Genomic DNA, 19451 nt, shown 5'->3' on the forward strand with positions numbered 1-19451 from the left:
ACGGCTTCAGTGCCATTCTGTTAATGACCAACATGGAATATTTGGGTAATATTATTAGCAAAGTACCAAGCACTTTACATGGTACCCTATTTTTCTTAAAGTTTAAAGTAACCATGGCAACAGAGATGTTTAGAATAGCTTATATCTTGCTTTTTGTCGTAATTTCTTATAAAAAAAAATGAATAAAATTATCTTTCTTGTTAATGTAGCTTTAAACATATTATTTCTAACGTAAGTAATATTTTCGTATTATTTGCATTTATTCAAACGAATTTCACAGCTTAAAATATCTACAGCAGTACCCTTCGTCTGGCATTTTTCATGGAAAAATCGTTCTGCATGCTGCTATTATTCTCATGGATATTGTTGAAATGAAAATAAAAAGCCAAAGCTGTGTTCCTTAAATGGACCAGTGTCAACGCTTTTGGATTTTACATTTAGATATATAGGTCACGGGCTTCGTTTCAATGATAACATCAATCAATTCAAGAAACTACAATTTTCTACTGAAATTTGAACAATTTTAGAGCCTAGTTTTAGTATATAAGTAACAAATTATCAACGGAAACTGAAAAATAGGTATTACAAATCAAACTGCCAGTTCTTTTTATCATCAAGTTGAAAATGGCCGTAACAAGTAACCTTTCACCCAACTATATTCCAAATAACATTGGTTACCATTATCCATTTACTTACATTCCGCACAACGTTTTGATATTATTCAGAGCAAAAGACTCCAAAAAATATTTCAGAAAATAATGGCTGCTTGAAAATAGTTCAAATAAAGAAAACGCAGAGAATTACGTACTTTCAAAATAAAAGCTATTAATTTTGCGCGGTGACTGACACGTAACGTCATGACGTCAATGACGTCATTTTAAGGCAACAATGTTTTGAAGCGTTTCTGTGGCAATTTAATCATTATTTCCGCATTATTAAACCTAAACCATTAAGCATCAGATCGGAGACAGGTTCATGCCTTTTTTTCTGAAGAATGGTTAACAAACTTATTTAGTTTGTCGTAAACGTAGTCGTAAATCGTCACGTAGTTGCGAGAAACAATTTTGTGTGTTTTTGCCAACCATAATTTTACTTCTTCTGTAAGCAGTGTCATATGCGAATAAACATGAATAAATGAATGAAAGGCATGTGTGAAACATAGGTAATGCACAATAAGAACTTATTATGGTGTAGACGGTTAAGCACAAAGGTAAAATTTCGTCATGTCATTTCTTAAATTTAGTTTTGTACATAGTTACTGCACGAGAAGCGTATGTGGATATCCTTGCTGAATTATTTTCAATTGAAAATTATGACCTTCATTTTTTCTTGCATACCAGACGAGGATTTCCGGTATTTTTACCGGTGCTGGAATAATATCTGTCATGTGTTTACGAATCGGATAGAAATATCCGTCCCGAGGGCACCTGCGCATTGGTCGGTAATGAGGCTAGCCGAATTACCGCTCATACGCAGGTGGCCGAGGGACGGATATTTCTAGCCGATTCGTAAACACATGACTGATATTTTTTTTGCCGGCATTGGGTAAAACTACCGGAAACGCCATACCGGTGTGCAAGAAAAGTCCTTCTTGCACACCGGACTGGCGTTTCCGGCGATTTTACCCATGCCGGCACCCCCACCCCATGCCAGATGACTCTCGTGCTGTTAATGACGACTAGTGGTTCATGCACTGATAATATATTTTTAATGTAAAATACGAATAAAACAGGTACCTTGATAGTTTCTCTCCGTTCCTTATAGTATATTTCTCGATTCAAAATACGTTAGTTTACCGTAAAATCATAACGTTACGCTACAGTCGATAAAACCAAAGTGGAACTTTGTTATTGTGCGTAACGCAAAACATCATAACGTCACTTCTGCTTACGGACGTTAATTTCCCGCGCTTTCTGTTCATTCTCTACTATAAGAAAGAGTCCAAAAAGAAAGTATTTCTACCTTTTGTAAAATACGGTATGCAAGAAAAATAATCTGCCAGAATAAAATGCTAACATGTATACGATATGCAAGAAAAAATATCAGTCATGTGTTTACGAATCAGATAGAAATATCCGTCCCGAGGGCACCTGCGCATTGAATGGTTATGAGGCTTGCAAATGACAGATAGTATTATTAATCTTACACCCCGGTGTGTAAGATGACTCTCGTGCTTTAAATGACGTATTACGAACTACATATATGTAGAAGATTTATGTAGTTATTTATGTTTTATTTTAAAAGAAACGGAATGAAAATCCAATATCCTGACAGTTCCCGTTTGTTCCTGATAGTATATATCTCGATTCAAAACACGTTATTTTATCAAAAATTCATAACGTTACGCTGCAACTAATAAAACAAAACCGGAACTAAACATTGTTATTTGTCCTTGAAACGTCATGACGTCTTACCTGTTTACGGACGTTGCTTTCCCGCGTTTTGTTTAAATACGCTGCTATAAGAAATAGTTCTAAAAAGAAAGCCGTTCGATTGATTTTATCTTTATTATTATTTCTTGATATCGGTATGCAAGAAAAAGATTCTGTCACTGGTCATAGATGCAGATGGAAATATCCGGCTCTCAGGTAACTGTTTAGGCGATAACGAGGCCGGAGCCTCGATATCGCCTAAAGAGTTACCCTCGAGGCAGCAAAAAGAAATGCGCAAAAGATACGACAACGCTACAATGATAACGGGCCGCTGTTTTGACGACGTCCGAGTATAGTGAGGAAGAGCCCTCCTGAGAGTAGACACAGATGTTCCGTCTGGTGCACAGAATAGCTCGGGAAGCTGATTTTGATGTTTGATGCAACAAAATGTGTGCAATTTTTAATATAACATTGTTAACAAATGGAAAAGAAATACAATGTTAGTGTAAATATAAGAAATGAACGATACAGTAGGGTCGGCAAATAAAACATGACCGCTAGCTGTAATACTGAAATATTTGTTGAGAGTAAAGCGAGCAAAATTTCCTATGAGATTTTAGAATATATTTCCAAAATTTTTTTTTTTTATAACTGAGACAAGACTACAAATATATATTAAGTTTAATGGTGGAGTATTTATTTACTGACAGCCTCGCCCCTTATTTTCTAATTGTCATCGCTTAAATATAGATAGGAATAGTTCGACGGCTCCAGGTGTCATATAAAATACGATTGTGATTTCAAATTTGATATTTTACACTGGGCGACAAAACTACGGAGGTCGAGCGTAAGAAGAGGTAAATAGATTCGATCATTTTGAAATATTTAATCGTTTAGAATCTTTCAATATTCAAAACTGCGATATGTGCCATGCTTATGAGACTTTGTATTAATATTAATCGGTAATACGTTATTCGTTGTTGTTGAGACAACCCCTACTTTTGTCCAAAGTACATAATACATGTACGTAGTCGCATACATATACATTTACGACGAAAAGGTCTAATCTTTCGCATACATACCCTATAACTTGATGTCAATCGAACGAACTGGTAATATAAGTTAAGTCCGTCTAAAAATAAATTTAATTACATAGCGATTTGTCTCATAATGTTTCGCATACCAACTTGTCGGTTAAATCAGGTTCACACGCTACAATGCATATATCATTTTTTCAAAAGAAACATGAATTTTGCTTTAGCTATTGCATTAGATGATTTTAAGTGGTACATCATAATTAAAATAGCGAACATTTTACATTATATATCGGTCATTAATTCCTATATCAGAAACATCAAAACAAATAAATAGATTAAAGCATAATGTGACCATTTTTGCATGTGACTGATGCAGGACTCATCCAGGCTAAGTACATGAATCTGTGAAATATTTCATATTTAGTAGATAGATTATGTTTTTTATTGTCGAGATATATGTTTGATGTTTTAAAAGTAAAACCATATAGCGTCTAAAAGATTTTATCAAATGTTCCTAAAGGATAATAGGTAAATGTAGATTTCTCGGAAGCACAGAGCACCACATACACAGCCTCAGAGTCACGCATTTGCAAAGTAGGTCCACAACAAAAAGAAGCTGTAACGGAAAATATTATAGACTGGTTGTACATCTTAATTTTGCCAAATATATAAAGGAGGGGAGGGTGGTTGAAGGGGAAAGTGGAACAAAGATGAACATTCAAAAGGGAATGCTACGTTTCTAAATTACATTAACCCTACAACATAAACCACAGCAGCGCAGATACTCACGTACAAAACACAAACACACACAGACATAACTAACTTACACTGATAAACAAACAGACAAGTAAGATATAACAATACTGTAGCGCAACGCCCAACAAGTAAGATATAACAATACTGCAGCGCAACGCCCAACAAGTAAGATATAACAATACTGCAGCGCAACGCCCAACAAGTAAGATATAACAATACTGTAGCGCAACGCCCAAAAAGTAAGATATAACAATACTGCAGCGCAACGCCCAACAAGTACGATATACGATACTGCAGCGCAACGCCCAACAAGTAAGATATAACAATACTGTAGCGCAACGCCCAACAAGCAAGATATAACAATACTGCAGCGCAACGCCCAACAAGTAAGATATAACAATACTGCAACGCAACGCCCAACAAGTAAGATATAACAATACTGCAGCGCAACAGTAAGATATAACAATACTGCAGCGCAACGCCCAACAAGTAAGATATAACAATACTGTAGCGCAACGCCCAACAAGTAAGATATAACAATACTGCAGCGCAACGCCCAGCAAGTAAGATATAACAATACTGCAGCGCAACGCCCAACAAGTAAGATATAACAATTCTGCAGCGCAACGCCCAACAAGTAAGATATAACAATACTGCAGCGCAACGCCCAACAAGTAAGATATAGAGAATCCATCATTGGTCTTCGATTAAGATCAGAAAATCCCAACCCGAGGGCGCACCGCTCAAGTCTTAAACGAGGCTGAGCCGAGGGTTGGGATTTCCGATCTTCACCGAACACCAATGATGGATTCTATTTCTCACTTACCACAACAGAAACAATAAAAACAAGCATAAAAATATGAAACTACTTAAAACGCGGGAAATTGGCGTCCGTAAGCAGAAGTGACGTCGTGATATTTCAGTGACGCACAATAACAAAGTTCCGCTTTAGTTTTATCGTTTGTAACGTAACGGTACGTTCTTAAAATAAAATAATGAATTTTGAATCGAGAAATACACTATAAGGAACGGAGAGAAAAGATAAAGGTACCTGATTTTTAATTATTTTACATAAATAATATGTATATTCAGCGCATGAAGGAGTCCGTCACAGGAGTGTGGGATAACCCATGTGAGATAAGATTTTCCAGCACTTCTTAAAATAGAGATTTTTCTGTCCGATGAGTGAGAAATAACAATACTGCAGCGCAACGCCCAACAAGTAAGATATAACAATACTGCAGCGCAACGCCCAACAAGTAAGATATAACAATACTGCAGCGCAACAGTAAGATATAACAATACTGCAGCGCAACGCCCAACAAGTAAGATATAACAAAACTGCAGCGCAACGCCCAACAAGTAAGATATAACAATACTGCAGCGCAACGCCCAACAAGTAAGATATAACAATACTGCAGCGCAACGCCCAGCAAGTAAGATATAACAATTCTGCAGCGCAACGCCCAGCAAGTAAGATATAACAATTCTGCAGCGCAACGCCCAGCAAGTAAGATATAACAATACTGCAGCGCAACGCCCAACAAGTAAGATATAACAATACTGCAGCGCAACGCCCAACAAGTATTACTAAGATATAACAATACTGTAGCGCAACGCCCAACAAGTAAGATATAACAATACTGCAGCGCAACGCCCAAGAAACACAGACGCAAAAGTACACACGCAAGATATAACAACAATCGGGCACCGCCTAAGGATTCCGGCAGCCAAAACTAAAGCTGGCACGATAACTTACTCATAGTAAAAGGAGAGGGATGCCAAAGCAAAGGAGCGCAAATGCAAGAGGAAAGGATTGGAGGGAGCGATAAGGGGAGTGAGGAGAAAGAGGAAAGAAGCGCTAACAACAAGCAAGACAACACAAAATACATGACGGACAGAAAACAACTTGAAAATAGGGGCAGCGCCTAAGAACGGTCAGTAGCCTGTAAAAAGAAAACTTGGGGTTAAACGCGTTTAGGACATGCCAACCGCGCACTTGCCCTATTTTCAACAAGTTAGACATCACAATGTAAATAAAATCATTCCCCGCTGAGAAAGGCTCTAAAACATTAGTGAAAAAATACCAGATCATATTAAGTAAAACATAAAATTATGGTAAATCTAAGTTATAATTACATCTTCGTACTCAACAACTTGTCTGAAGTCAGCGCATTAAGAGACTAACTTTTAAGGACACAACTAAGAATGCAGCAAGACAAAATATTCCACTCTCTCCGTCCTTTTTTATGTAGGATTTGATATTTTTCTTTGTTTTTAGGAGAAAAGCATCAAGGGGTCTTACACTTCATTAGGGGAGCGATCCCTCTACGGCAACATGCGATATACCGAATGAGATATATACTATCGAATTAATGTACTTCCGGTACGTGCACACTGCGTCTGACTTCGGATTTTTCGGAAAAATAAGCTTTTTCCTTGTGCCTAATAAGCGACCACATAACTTATCCGAACCGAAACGTCTTGCACATCAGTATAAATATCGATATATAGTATATATATACACGTAGTGTGCACTTGTAAATAGAAGCACCTAGTGAGCACAGTTCATATAAATAAATATACCTCTCCGGAGGTAGCGCCTATCTAAGAGGCAAAAAATACCTTGGCAGTGTTGTTTTTATTCAAAAATCTACCTTTTAATTGATAGGGAATCGATCCTACGCGTAGCGATAAAAATCGAGGCCGATCCCTGTACGGTTTCATGAGATATTTACCATCGAATTAAAAAATGTGTCCTTCCGTGCTGTCATTAGATAGTTATTTTCAAATGTTATGGGATGAGTTGAAATCGGATCTATTCCCGATTGAGGCAGTGTCTTATTTCATATTAGTCATCTCACCGTCAAATAAGAAAGCGTAGCGATTAACTGTAGAGGGGTCAATCACCAAACACACACTGTGCTTCACAATTGTCGCAGTAAACCATGTCTCCCTTTCTTTGCGCAAATCTAATATTTTTACCAACATGCAAGTATCAATAGAAAACGCAGATTATTTTTCTTGAAGATCAAAACAGGTTTTATCTATATGATCCTTTGCACAATGTTCTTGGGTTTGCATTAAGACTGTACTGGTTGCCAGAAAAATGAGTTATATTAAGCTCTCCACTGTTGCACGGCTTTAAATTTCTCGGTTAGAATTGAGGATCACAACTTTGCCTTAATAGCTTTAACTGACTATTTGCGAGAGTTGATGTGACTATAATCAGTTTTAACTTGTTGAAAGTTTTCAAGATGATGATGATAATAATTCAAATAACTATACATTTTACATTTTATTTATCTCCTCTAGAATCGGAGAGTTTCTCTAGACACATTGTCGCCAAGACGTCTACTTAATTTTCAGTTTGGTGCCTACAGAGAACTGTTTTAGAAGTGGGGTACAACTGAAGAATACCCTCGATTTCCAAGTCTTTAAAAATAGTTACATTTTCGTGTGCTTTATATAGAAGACAATGTTTTACTTAAAGGGCAAAACCTACTCATATCATAGTCTCATTAAATAAAATCAGAAGCCAAATTAATTTATACATATTAAAGGTCCAATACTAAGGAAAGTGAACATTTTAATTTCTTTTAAAAAGCACAGAAACTATTTCATTTTATTGGAAAATGAAAGTTGGTATGTAGAAATTCGAAATAAATCGCAGTATATGTACAATTATTTTTCTATGAAGTATGAAGAAAGTTAAAAAGACCTGGGGGTCATTATGTTGATTCATTGAAATTTCAACATAATAGACATACATTTCTTTGAGTTCCAAAGACCTTCTGTAAATTTTGACCTGCCAATCTTCATTATTTAGTGTCTTGCAGAAGTCTATGCACTGGCTATGAAAAAAAATGCCAACTCACTTTCCCTTAGTAATGGACCTTTAAAAGGTTTAATATGATGGAAAACGTACATGTTTTGGTTAACACCTGAAATTCAATGAATCATATTTATTTCACTTTGGAATATTTTGTCGGCAATAAATCATGACAAGGGGTAGTCAGGCCATCAGAAAAAAAGTAGAGAGAATGAAGAAGAGTTGAGTAGCTGCCTTGCAACCCACAGACCGGATAAGTATGTTGATAAATGAATGTTTCCATGTAAAAATTGAATAATTGTTCGTTTATATGACCGGAGTTGTGTTCAAATTATGCAGATGGTTTTGCAGTTTTGCTTTTCAGTATAAATACGTGCAGGTTAGTTTAGTTTGACAAATAATATTGAAATATATTGATACAAAAGCACATTTGTGCTTGTGTTAAAACTTTTTTTTGTTGGATGTCATATGGCAACTTTCCAGCTTTAATGGTGGAAGAAGACCCCAGGTGCCCGTCCGTGCATTATTTCATCACGAGCGGGCACCTGGGTAGAACTACCGACCTTCCGTAAGCCAGCTGGATGGCTTCCTCACATAAGGAATGCAACGCCCCGAGTGAGGCTCGAACCCACATCGATGAGGGGCAAGTGATTTGAAGTCAGCGACCTTAACCACTCAGCCACGGAGGCCCCTAAACTAGAAAATGAGTTATCAATGAAGGTACACGGAAATGCATATTTGAATATATTTATGTATTTGTTCTCTAGTCCCCTCTATTTACTTTGATTTTTGGGGTAATTTTTTTAGGGACTTGCAATATTTTAAAATATGATGATTTGTCTGCAAGTAAAGGTTTTTCCACGAACACTTGATACTTTTATACTGATCCGCTAATGGCGAGTTGACTGTATCTATCACTATTTTGTGCGGTGAATATCACTTTCTATGGACCTCCATGTGGCCAATTATCGACCAATGAGATAAGCGGAATTCACGAGTCATAAAATAAAGTGGTTTATTTTCCTCACTCGTGGGTAGATATAGCCAACAGAAGTGCCAGAAGAAGGTCTACAAGACTGTATGAGAGATTTATTTGAATGGAAAAGAAGATATTAATCTGTTCGTTACTAAGCAATGTTGTAGGAATATTTCGACTACATGTAAGATCAAGAATCAATTGGATAAAATGATGAACATTTGTATCAGGTTGTGACCACTTACCCATTATACAGCAGATGTATTAGTGATGTTAAAACGCAATTTATATGGCATTAAAGGGTAGATATTGATTTTCTCAACACCCGTTCAGTAACAAACCACATAATGAATAAATCATACAGACTCTTGTTCTAGATGAATAAATTAAATATTTCAAACAATGCTCAAATGAAGAAATTCCTGCAAAGAACATTAGAAATAATGTAAATTGATGACAACATTAATTGATGACAACATTATATGCAAACGGAACAATAAATTAACGTGAGATTATTAATAATAAATATGCTAGCTAACAGACAATGCGGATAGTTTTGTATTTTGTGTTTATACAATACATGTACATTTAGCAATGGTTCTGACGTGATAAATTTCAGTCATAAAATTGTCAACTGTTCAGTCGTTATATCGAATACCTACACTGATGCATAATGCATAATGAACAGCAGAACATCGTTCAAATAAAATCAATGGCGGTAATATGTGTATGTTTAGTTCGTTTGTTTGTTTGTTTGCCGTTGTAAACTGTAATTAAGTTATGTAACGGCGGGCAGTTAATTTAACCAGTGTTCCTGGATGTTGTACCAGTAAAAATCTGCTCTCCGCAATTAACTGCAAACTTCCCCACATGAATCAGAGGTGGACAACTGAATCCAGACACAATATTTTTTATCAAATCGTCACGGAGAACATACGCCACGCCCAGGGCTCGAACTCACGACCCCGAGATCCGTAGATCTGCGCTCTCTCTATTGAGCTAAGCGGGCGGGCTGTATGCTTAGTAGAGAGATATATCTGGACACGGCAGCCTAATTTATAAACCCTGCATCAACACGTCAACCTCTCCCTCGACAGGAACAAAGTATAAAAAAGATCGCTTAAATACGCATTTTATAAGTTGTACTGCATTGATAATCAACGTGAATGGTAAAGGGGTAAGAAAGAAACACATCTTCAACTTCTTCTTTGAGAAAAAAGCATGATGTTATGTTTTTGCAAGATACCCATCGTGGGGGTAATTTACAGTCTAGAAAATGGTACGAAGGAAACGTATCTTCAACTATTTCATTGAGTAAAAAGCATGATGTCGTGGGTAATTTACAGTCTAGGAAATGGGGAAGTAAATAGGGTGGTAAGACGTATTGGAATTAATTGTAACATATCGTCCAGAGAGTAGCGAACTTATTTTCATATCAATCGGCAATAAATAATATTGACCGTGTCTCGCTCAATTTTGGTACAAGCTGAATTTCATAATGATAAATGTATTAAAATACAGTGTTGTACGTATTGATTTGCCATAAATAATTTCTTGCTATTTCAATTGTGAGCTACACAACCACGTGATAGAAATGCAATGATGGATCACATAATTTTGTGGATTTGATGACATCACTTGATGATGAAGAAACGTTGTGCAGACGACATCCAGTTATGCAAATTGAGAGTTAAAATTTTCTGACATCAAAATCAGTAAGTAACGACATAGAAAATACAAAAGTCAATACATTTATATATTCTGACCATGATCTCATTTCTTTAAGACTAAATAGGGAGGCCCGGGGATACGACAGTTATATATGAGTATTTTAAATGATAAAGAAACTATGTTTCACTTTTTGAGGAATTGTGGCTAGTTTTGAATATAAACATGACACACTTCATTCGAAAAGAGAATGGGAAAACGAAATATCAAAACAGTTAATATGGGTATCTTTGCGGAGCTTAAACGAGAAGAAACGAAAATAACATATTTAGAAAACAAACTGGAAACAATATTAAAACACTATACTTCGATAAAAACGTATTAATAATTTAAAAATCCAAATAAGGCAATAAAGCAATACCATGAAAAGTGAACTAATTCAGCTTTAATTCGATCAAAAGCCAAACGAATGGAAGAAAACGACGATGTCGTCATCATACATTTTTATTCTTGAAAACAAAATCAAAGGTAAACAGAAGCTATATTCGAAAATTGAAAAGGACGATGGAAAAATATCTTAAGAAAAAAGTGATACCTTAAATGTACAGTCGGAATTCTTTAAAGATTTATTCATATTGGAACCGATAGATGTAGACATTTAGTCTCATCTAATACTCTCCCTTAATGTTTGAAACTACTGTGCATCAAAGACTGAAAAAACCGTGACCGATTACCTTGTTCAATGTAGATTACATGGTAAAATGTTTGTCTTCTCTATTAAACGCCGTATAACATTACTTAATTTTTTCCGATTATGAAGGTTATTTTAAACGAGGCAAGCAGGCTTTTACAAACTTTAATTAATTACGCAGATATTGAAAACCACGATGAAATAATAATATTCCTGGCACTGATAAATGTGTATGGAATTGCACTGACCTTTGTCTAGGAATGTTCGGTTTCGTCCCAAGTTTAGAGGATGTGATTAAATGTCAATGTCAGTAATGCACTTAATGGTTTCTATTCTAACAAATGGCTTTATGTAAGGTATTATTTACGTATCAAGATCCATCAAAAAAGGGTGTCCATGAGCTCATTTTCTTTACATAATGCAAGCAGAACCCATAATTGCTTCAAAAGAAGGAATAAATCTCTGGGATTCCACATTGTATATCGTGGAAGAAACAAACCATGAAGCAAATTTTAATCAGTTCGTTGATGATGCCCAAGATTTTGCAAAAGACAAAGATTCCTTGGTTCATATTTTCGATGATTTAACATATATGAAAAGCGTCAGGTGCTAAGCTTAATAAAGACAAAACCATATGCCTTTTATCGATAATTAAAAAAAAAATGTTAATGTAGTGACATAAATGTGACAAAAGTTAATTTTAAATCTAATCTGCCGTGGTTATTACATCGACAATGATGATATTTAGAGAAAGAAAACAAAGTCTTTTCTTGAAATTTGGAAGTAAAGCATATTTGAATGTATCGTAAACGACTGGGTTACAAAAAGTATTTTCCAATAAAATCATTGTTCGTAATTTTGAGTAGGAGTATAAAAGATCAATTAGTCATACAATAATCTCTGGGATTCCACATTGTATATCGTGGAAGAAACAAACCATGAAGCAAATTTTAATCAGTTCGTTGATGACTTTATTAAGGGTTTACTTCTGCCCCAAGGTTATTCTTGAATGAAGTTTGCAAAATTTAAAACAGTTTTATTTTGTGTTTAATTATTGTTTACCAATAGCTTGATGTTTCTTTTAGCAAAATTAATGGTAAAATGAATTCTCTGCATATGTTTTGGACAGTGGCCATTACTTTGAAATTTGTCTCTACTTGAGCTTGAGGAAATATCATGAATTGTACAAAATTTATAAACAAATAAAAACTGCACGGTAAAAGTTGTTTAAATTTTGCATTCAAGTCTCTCACTAGATACAATATATTGATGTAACATTGTTTTGAACATTTGAAAAATTCACCATTAGGTGGGCCATACCTTAAATGTTTGAATATTTAGTAGGGCTTGATATGCACTATCTGATTTATTTTGAACCGTCAATTTACCGTACAAGGATCCTGTGTGTTCAAGTGTGCAAACAGAAAGTACGCGGTAAGAAAACGTCCATCAATGAAGCATTTTTTTTTGGTTGGATTTAACGTCAAACCGACGCATGATAGGTCATATGGCGACTTTCCAGCTTTAATGGTGGAGGAAGACCCCAGGTGCCCCTCTGTGCATTATTTCATCACGAGCGGGCACCTGGGTAGAACCACCGACCTTCCGTAAGCCTCACATGAAGAATTCAACGCCCCGTGTGAGGCTCGAACCCACATTGATGAGGGGCAAGTGAATTGAAGTCAGCGACCTTAACCACTCGGCCACGGAGGCCCCTATCAATGAAGCATATGAAGCATACTTTGAATAAGAATGAATTCAGATAGCACTTACATCCAGCAAGAACATTATACACGTCGTACTTTCACCGTGTTAGCTTTATATGGGCATACGTTTTTTGTCGGTGAATAGTACTCTCACCAGGCAAGTTTATTTTGCATTATTTTCTTTGATCGTATAAGCTGAATTGTCCGATAAAAATACTTACATCAAGCAAGAACATTGATTGTGCGCTATAACGAATTAGCTTTTTATGTACAATGTACCTAAGTTGTTCCCGGTGAATAGTAGTTACACCCATTAAATAGTTTTGCACTATGCTCGTTCATTCGTTTGGTTTTCTTTTATTGACCTAAGTCGTCCCTGGTGAATAGTAGCAAGCAAACACATTTTATAAAATGTTCTTTCATTGAATTAGCTTTTTAGGGACCTAAATCGTTCCCAGTGAATAGTATTTGCACCCAGCCAGAAGTTTTGCACTATGTTTGTTTTTTTTTTGTCTTCACTGTTGCCAACTGCGCGCCAAGGTCCTCGCATCTCTTCTAATAAAAAGTAATTTATAAATCAGTGATTAAATGTTAAACAAAGTCTTTGAAAAAAATCTGCTAAATTATCATAATCATGTACCTGTCATAAAAAAACGAGTGGCACTTTTGTCCAAATCAATATCAGCAGGAATTAACTGTTCACAACGCCACGATTAAATTGTCATATTATTTTAATTGAAATACCTTCCAAAAGCATTCGGAACGCTTCATTACAATTGCATCAATTTTAATCACCAGACAACAAGTTATTTATTCAGTCTTAATTATCAGGCAGTTGCAAGTAAAAACAAATCGTAACTGAGGTTATAATTTCTAAAAATTGAAACTATAGGACAATAGAGACCGAACTTGATAGATATCTGTTTAAATTAACGTTATCAATAAAGTCTGGGAAAAGATGAGCTAATTATGCACTTAGTACTAGCATCTTAACATTGACAATGAGTAGTATGGTTATATAAGTTCATCAGGTCGTAAACGAAAGCTTAAAGCATATAAAAAAGAGAAAATGTACAGCACTTGTTACCCGTGCTACCTTGGTTTCGTGCCAGATCATGCGCCAATCGACTTTTCTGTCAGAAAAGTTAAAGTAATGGCAATAAAATATGCATGATATGCATGACGAAACAATAGATTGCACACTTAATAACCTTCTTTAACATTTGATGCATTTTCTGCGAACGTGTTTAATTCATTAAAACAGGTAACTCTTGTAATATTTAAGCGTAGAAGTAAATTGACAATAACAGTATTGTGTACAAATAATACAAGGGAGACAGAGAATAAACGAATTTATTGGAACATTTCAATAATTTCAATTTCCATCTATGTCTAACGGTATACATGGAGAAAGGCCTAGACACAAATGTACTCAAGCTACAAATGGTACACATAATAAGATCCGATAGGAAGACAAAGCCCTCGTATATATCTTACCACACCGGACAAAAATGATCAATATAAAGAGAGTCATGGCTACATGGTATAATGCTGAACAATGCTACAAGTAAAACATATGTATTGAAATTGCGTGCAAGAAATATGGCTTTCTTTGGTTCTTTGTCATTTAATAAATAATGTGGTGATATGATTTACAATGTAGAGAACATGCCAGAAGTAATTTCTATTTTCATATGACACATTTACAACTGTGAGAAAGTTCATTTAGAATCTAGATCTTACAGGATTGTTTTCTATGGTACCCATTATGGGGACAACACGAAACATATAAACGCAGAATGCAGAAATGAAGTATCATTAAAGGGAATATGCAACATTTGGCAGCATTTCTTATTAGAAGAACAGGGTGAAACATTAACACTGCCATGCCTTTTTGTTTCCATTACGTGCGTTAGAGATTCACCTGGCGGGCGAGGATTACTTTGATCTACACTGTTCCGTGTCTTTGGAACATGGTGGGGATAAGGGTGAGATTGGGTGTGCATCATAAACCGGTTTAAGCTCCCAATCGGTAATTTCGACCATTCCAAGGCGGTGCCCCACTGCGTTCCTTTATTTTTTTGTTCGTTTTGTACTCGTGTGTTTCTTTATATGCGATTGTGTGAGTATGTGTGTTTGTAGTGTGCACATCTTCGTGCCGTGGGTTTCGTTTTGGGGAGGATGCGGTTTTGAAACATTGCATTCCCTGTTTGATAGCTGTGCTGGTTTCTTTTCTTCGATGGTCGCAGTACGTGCTTTTTAACTGGAAGAGAAAATGGTGGCCTTTAAGTGACTTTATTGTATGACATTATTTTTGTTGGTGGCATCATGAATTGGAATTATATCTGAAACGACGTACATATGGCGCGAAATCATCCTCTACTAGTACAGACACAGAGCGATCTGACCACAGGGACAGAGTGAGATAAAGCCCTTAGAACAGACAGAGTGAACTTTTCAGATACAGATGTGTCCGGCTAACTTAGCCTAGCTCTTTTCGAATAGACAGTCTGGTTCTTTAACGTGCCCGGCATATAGCATCGATACACGCGGGGCCGTCTTTCCTGGGAAGAACCAGTACAGGCCTCTAGTTAGGAGGGAGACACTCAAGAGTATCTCAGAAATTGCCAGTGTCTGTACCGGGATTCGAACCCCGGACCTCTGGATTGACAGTCAAGCGTGTTACCACTAGACCACTGGCCCACCGGTCGTTTGCATAAAAGCGCTGCAATTTCAATGAAATTTCCTTTACATTTTTGCTTTTACAGAACCTTATATACAACCGCATCAAAGAGTCTTTGCACAAAGAGCAGCTGATGTAGACATATTAATACGTCTGTTTCGGAACTGTAATGAAATGTGTCCTATTTTGAAAATATTCAGAGCTTATTATATTGCGTATAAAACATAAAAAAAGGTAACGAGTATCTACATTTCAGGAATTTGCATCGGGATACACAAATAAAGATTTAAACCTACTTGATACTATATTTTTTTTAAATAAATTTCGTAACAAAATTAAATTAAAAGGTCTCTTCCACTAAAATCATTCTTCGCATTTTTGAATCGAGGTATTAAAGAGAAGGACTCAGAAAGAAAGCATGTATTGTTGTTAGATTAATATGCATATGTACATAAAGGAAAGCAACTCTTAGATACTACTGATCATTTGCCTTGACAGGCTTATCTTGCACACTTTTTGCATGCATGTTTTAGAACATCGTAGTAATGCTTGCATTGTATATGTCTTTGTAGGTTTAACTCGCCTTTAAGGGTTAACCTTGTCTTTTTGTTTTATATACGCCTTGTCTAATCTAGTTTTTACCTTGTCTATTTGTTTCATTTCCTCTATGTAATTTCAGGTTGTCTATGCCATTTAACCTTGTCTATGTAATTTTGTGAATATTTCAGTCATGAACATATCAACACATACCATATATTGCCGTACAAGGTTTTTGTGTAAACATGACAATGCTTATTGGATATTTGTCTTTGTTTACCATGTCTTTGTCTCCATTACTGCCGTAGTCGCTTATCAGTGCTTTTATCATTAGTATATATTCAGTATGACATCACAGGTTGTTTCCGCTGTATATTGAGTGCGGCTGAAAATAAAAACCGTGAATTTCCTTTTCTGTGTTTCATTTCTTGCTCAACCGTCATAATGGAGCAATATAGATTTTATCGAATGCTAAGTATATATCACTCATCTATCAAATCTCGATCAGAATGGGACAACGTGTGATTTAGCGGGTATATCATATCAAAATCACCCACACTGTTTATAAATTTTGTCACGCATTAACCATCTTTGTTACCTCGGTCCACTTCAGCATGGTGGATCTATTCAGATTTTTTTTGTGGATTTAACGTCGCACCGACACATGATAGGTCATATGGCGACTTTCCAGCTTTAATGGTGGAGGAAGACCCCAGGTACCCCTCCGTGCATTATTTCATCACGAGCGGGCACCTGGGTAGAACCACCGACCTTCCGTAAGCCAGCTGGATGGCTTCCTCACATGAAGAATTTAACGCCCCAAGTGAGGCTTGAACCCACATCGATGAGGGGCAAGTGATTTGAAGTCAGCGACCTTAACCACTCGGCCACGGAGGCTGCAAGTTGTCTAACAAGGATATAAGGGAACAGATCAGTAGCAGAATCTGTCTTTTTCTGCAAAAAAACAGGCAAGGCTATACAATTCGATTCCAAACTAGAATAGGACATTTTCTCTTCTGTATAATCAAGTCTAGATGGATTATTTATTATTATAGTTCTGTAAGACATATACTACTGTGAGACAGACATACCTTTGCTGATCTATAAATTTCCATTTTCAATACCGCTATTCTACCTCTTATATAGTTTTCATTTTCAAATTCTGGAGTGCCCGATGAGTCAGGGTGTCTGTATGTTCTATGGGTACTTCAATTCAAAGAACGGTTTGTGATAAACTTTATTTTACTGTGAAAAAATATATTAGTTATTTATATGAGCCAATTTAAGTTTTCGCTGACTTTTAAGTGTAGTGCAATAAAAATATTGTTTTTAAAACCTGATCTTGATTTTGTTACACACTTTACTGTTTCCATGTTAGATATTTTTATTTCTTAAAGGGGAGTTTTCAACATTTGACAATGTAAATATTTAGATAGTTTGTTTGTTTGTTTTGGGTTTAACGCCGTTTTATAACAGTATTTCAGTCATGTAACGGCGGGCAATTAACCTAAACAGTGTCCCTGGATTCTATACCAGTACTAACCTGTTCTCCGCGAGTAACTGTCAACTTCCCCACATGAATTATCAGAGGTGGAGGACGAATGATTTCAGACACAATGTCTTTTATCAAATCGTCACGGAGAACATACGCCCCGCCCGGGGATCGAACTCGCGACCCCGCGATCTGTAGACCAACGCTCTCCCTACTGAGCTAAGCGGGCGGGCTTAAATATTTAGACAGAGTTTAATGAAATAATACAAACTGGCAAAATCGACTACAAACAAGAAAGATATATGGCAATTTAAATTTTGTCAATTTAATGAAATAGCAGCCATTTTGGGCACAGTGACGTCATCGCTCTTTCCTTATGTAGGCGTTATCAAATATGGCTGCACCCTCGTTATTGAGCCCGACGTATAACCACCCATCGTGCACAAACAGTGATAAAACACTCTTTTGCCATAAATTATTTCTTAATTATTCCAAGATAGCATTGGGTGTACTTACAACTAATTCGAAACACTCTAACAACTAGCATTATTGGTATTCAGTTAAACAACTATATCACAGCAACTTCTTTCTCCATAAAAAAATATGAATATTTGGTAAAACCATTGATATAAAGATTAGATAATCTTTTTGAATATTGCATTGTGTGCACTACTCGTCCATGATGTAACAACTGTTTTGTCTTTGGTGTAACAACTTAAAATGTAACACCACAGACTTACCCCAGAGACATATTTAACATATGCTTTTTAAATAAATCTAATCTAAACAGCCACATACCCTTAAAATATTTCAAAAATAGTAAATTGTTTCCTTTCATAAACATCAAAATCATCAAGTCATCAAGATGTTTTCGAAGTGTCGATAAGAAACTTTAAACGATAAGTATTTTAATGGGGTATTCCTTCTTATTAGTGATATTTCCTTTGGAATGTGAGAATATTTTGCCATTGTCCCTGAAAACGTGTAACAGGAGGTACAACCTTTCAAATACAGGAGAAACAAATACATTTTTGTAATTTAAGTAATGCCCAAGATGTAAAATTGTTGATAAATGTTTCTGTTACACCACAGACACCAAACATTGGGGGAAGTTTTTTACTTACTTTTTACTTGCATTCTTAGTCATTTAACATGTTTTAATGTCAAATGTATAAGATATTCTTTTTTTTTTTGTGTAAAATGCTCACCAAATAAATGTTTCTTTATCTAATAAATCATAATTTGGACAGTATATTGTGGGCATTGGTAATTTGGTCACCATAGAAGATTTTTATGCTAATTTGTAGGTACAAAATAAGTCCTGGACTACAAAGCCATAATTGAGTTTGTGTCAATTTTCATGCCTTTTAAAATATATCAACCGCGGATAGACAAGAAAACCTGCAAAATTGAAATTGACTTATATGTAGTCGTTTGTCTTCTTGTATTCATTTTGCTGTGCATTGGTTTGTATTACAATCAAACCGATCCTGCAACATTTTCGTTTTTGTCGTGTTGAGCGACCTGTGGAGTTTCAACTTTTTCTATTGTATGTATTGTATGGAGTTCACATATAAAACAAGTGAGCTGAAACATAAGAATTTATCAAATTAATAAAATATTTTAGTACAAGAATATCGAATATCGGATTGTTAAAAAATACAAGTATTATTTCAAAGCAATATTTAATTCAGTATTATT

The sequence above is a fragment of the Mercenaria mercenaria genome, chromosome 4 (assembly GCF_021730395.1).
Source record: "Mercenaria mercenaria strain notata chromosome 4, MADL_Memer_1, whole genome shotgun sequence".
In the NCBI taxonomy this organism is placed as follows: domain Eukaryota; kingdom Metazoa; phylum Mollusca; class Bivalvia; order Venerida; family Veneridae; genus Mercenaria; species Mercenaria mercenaria.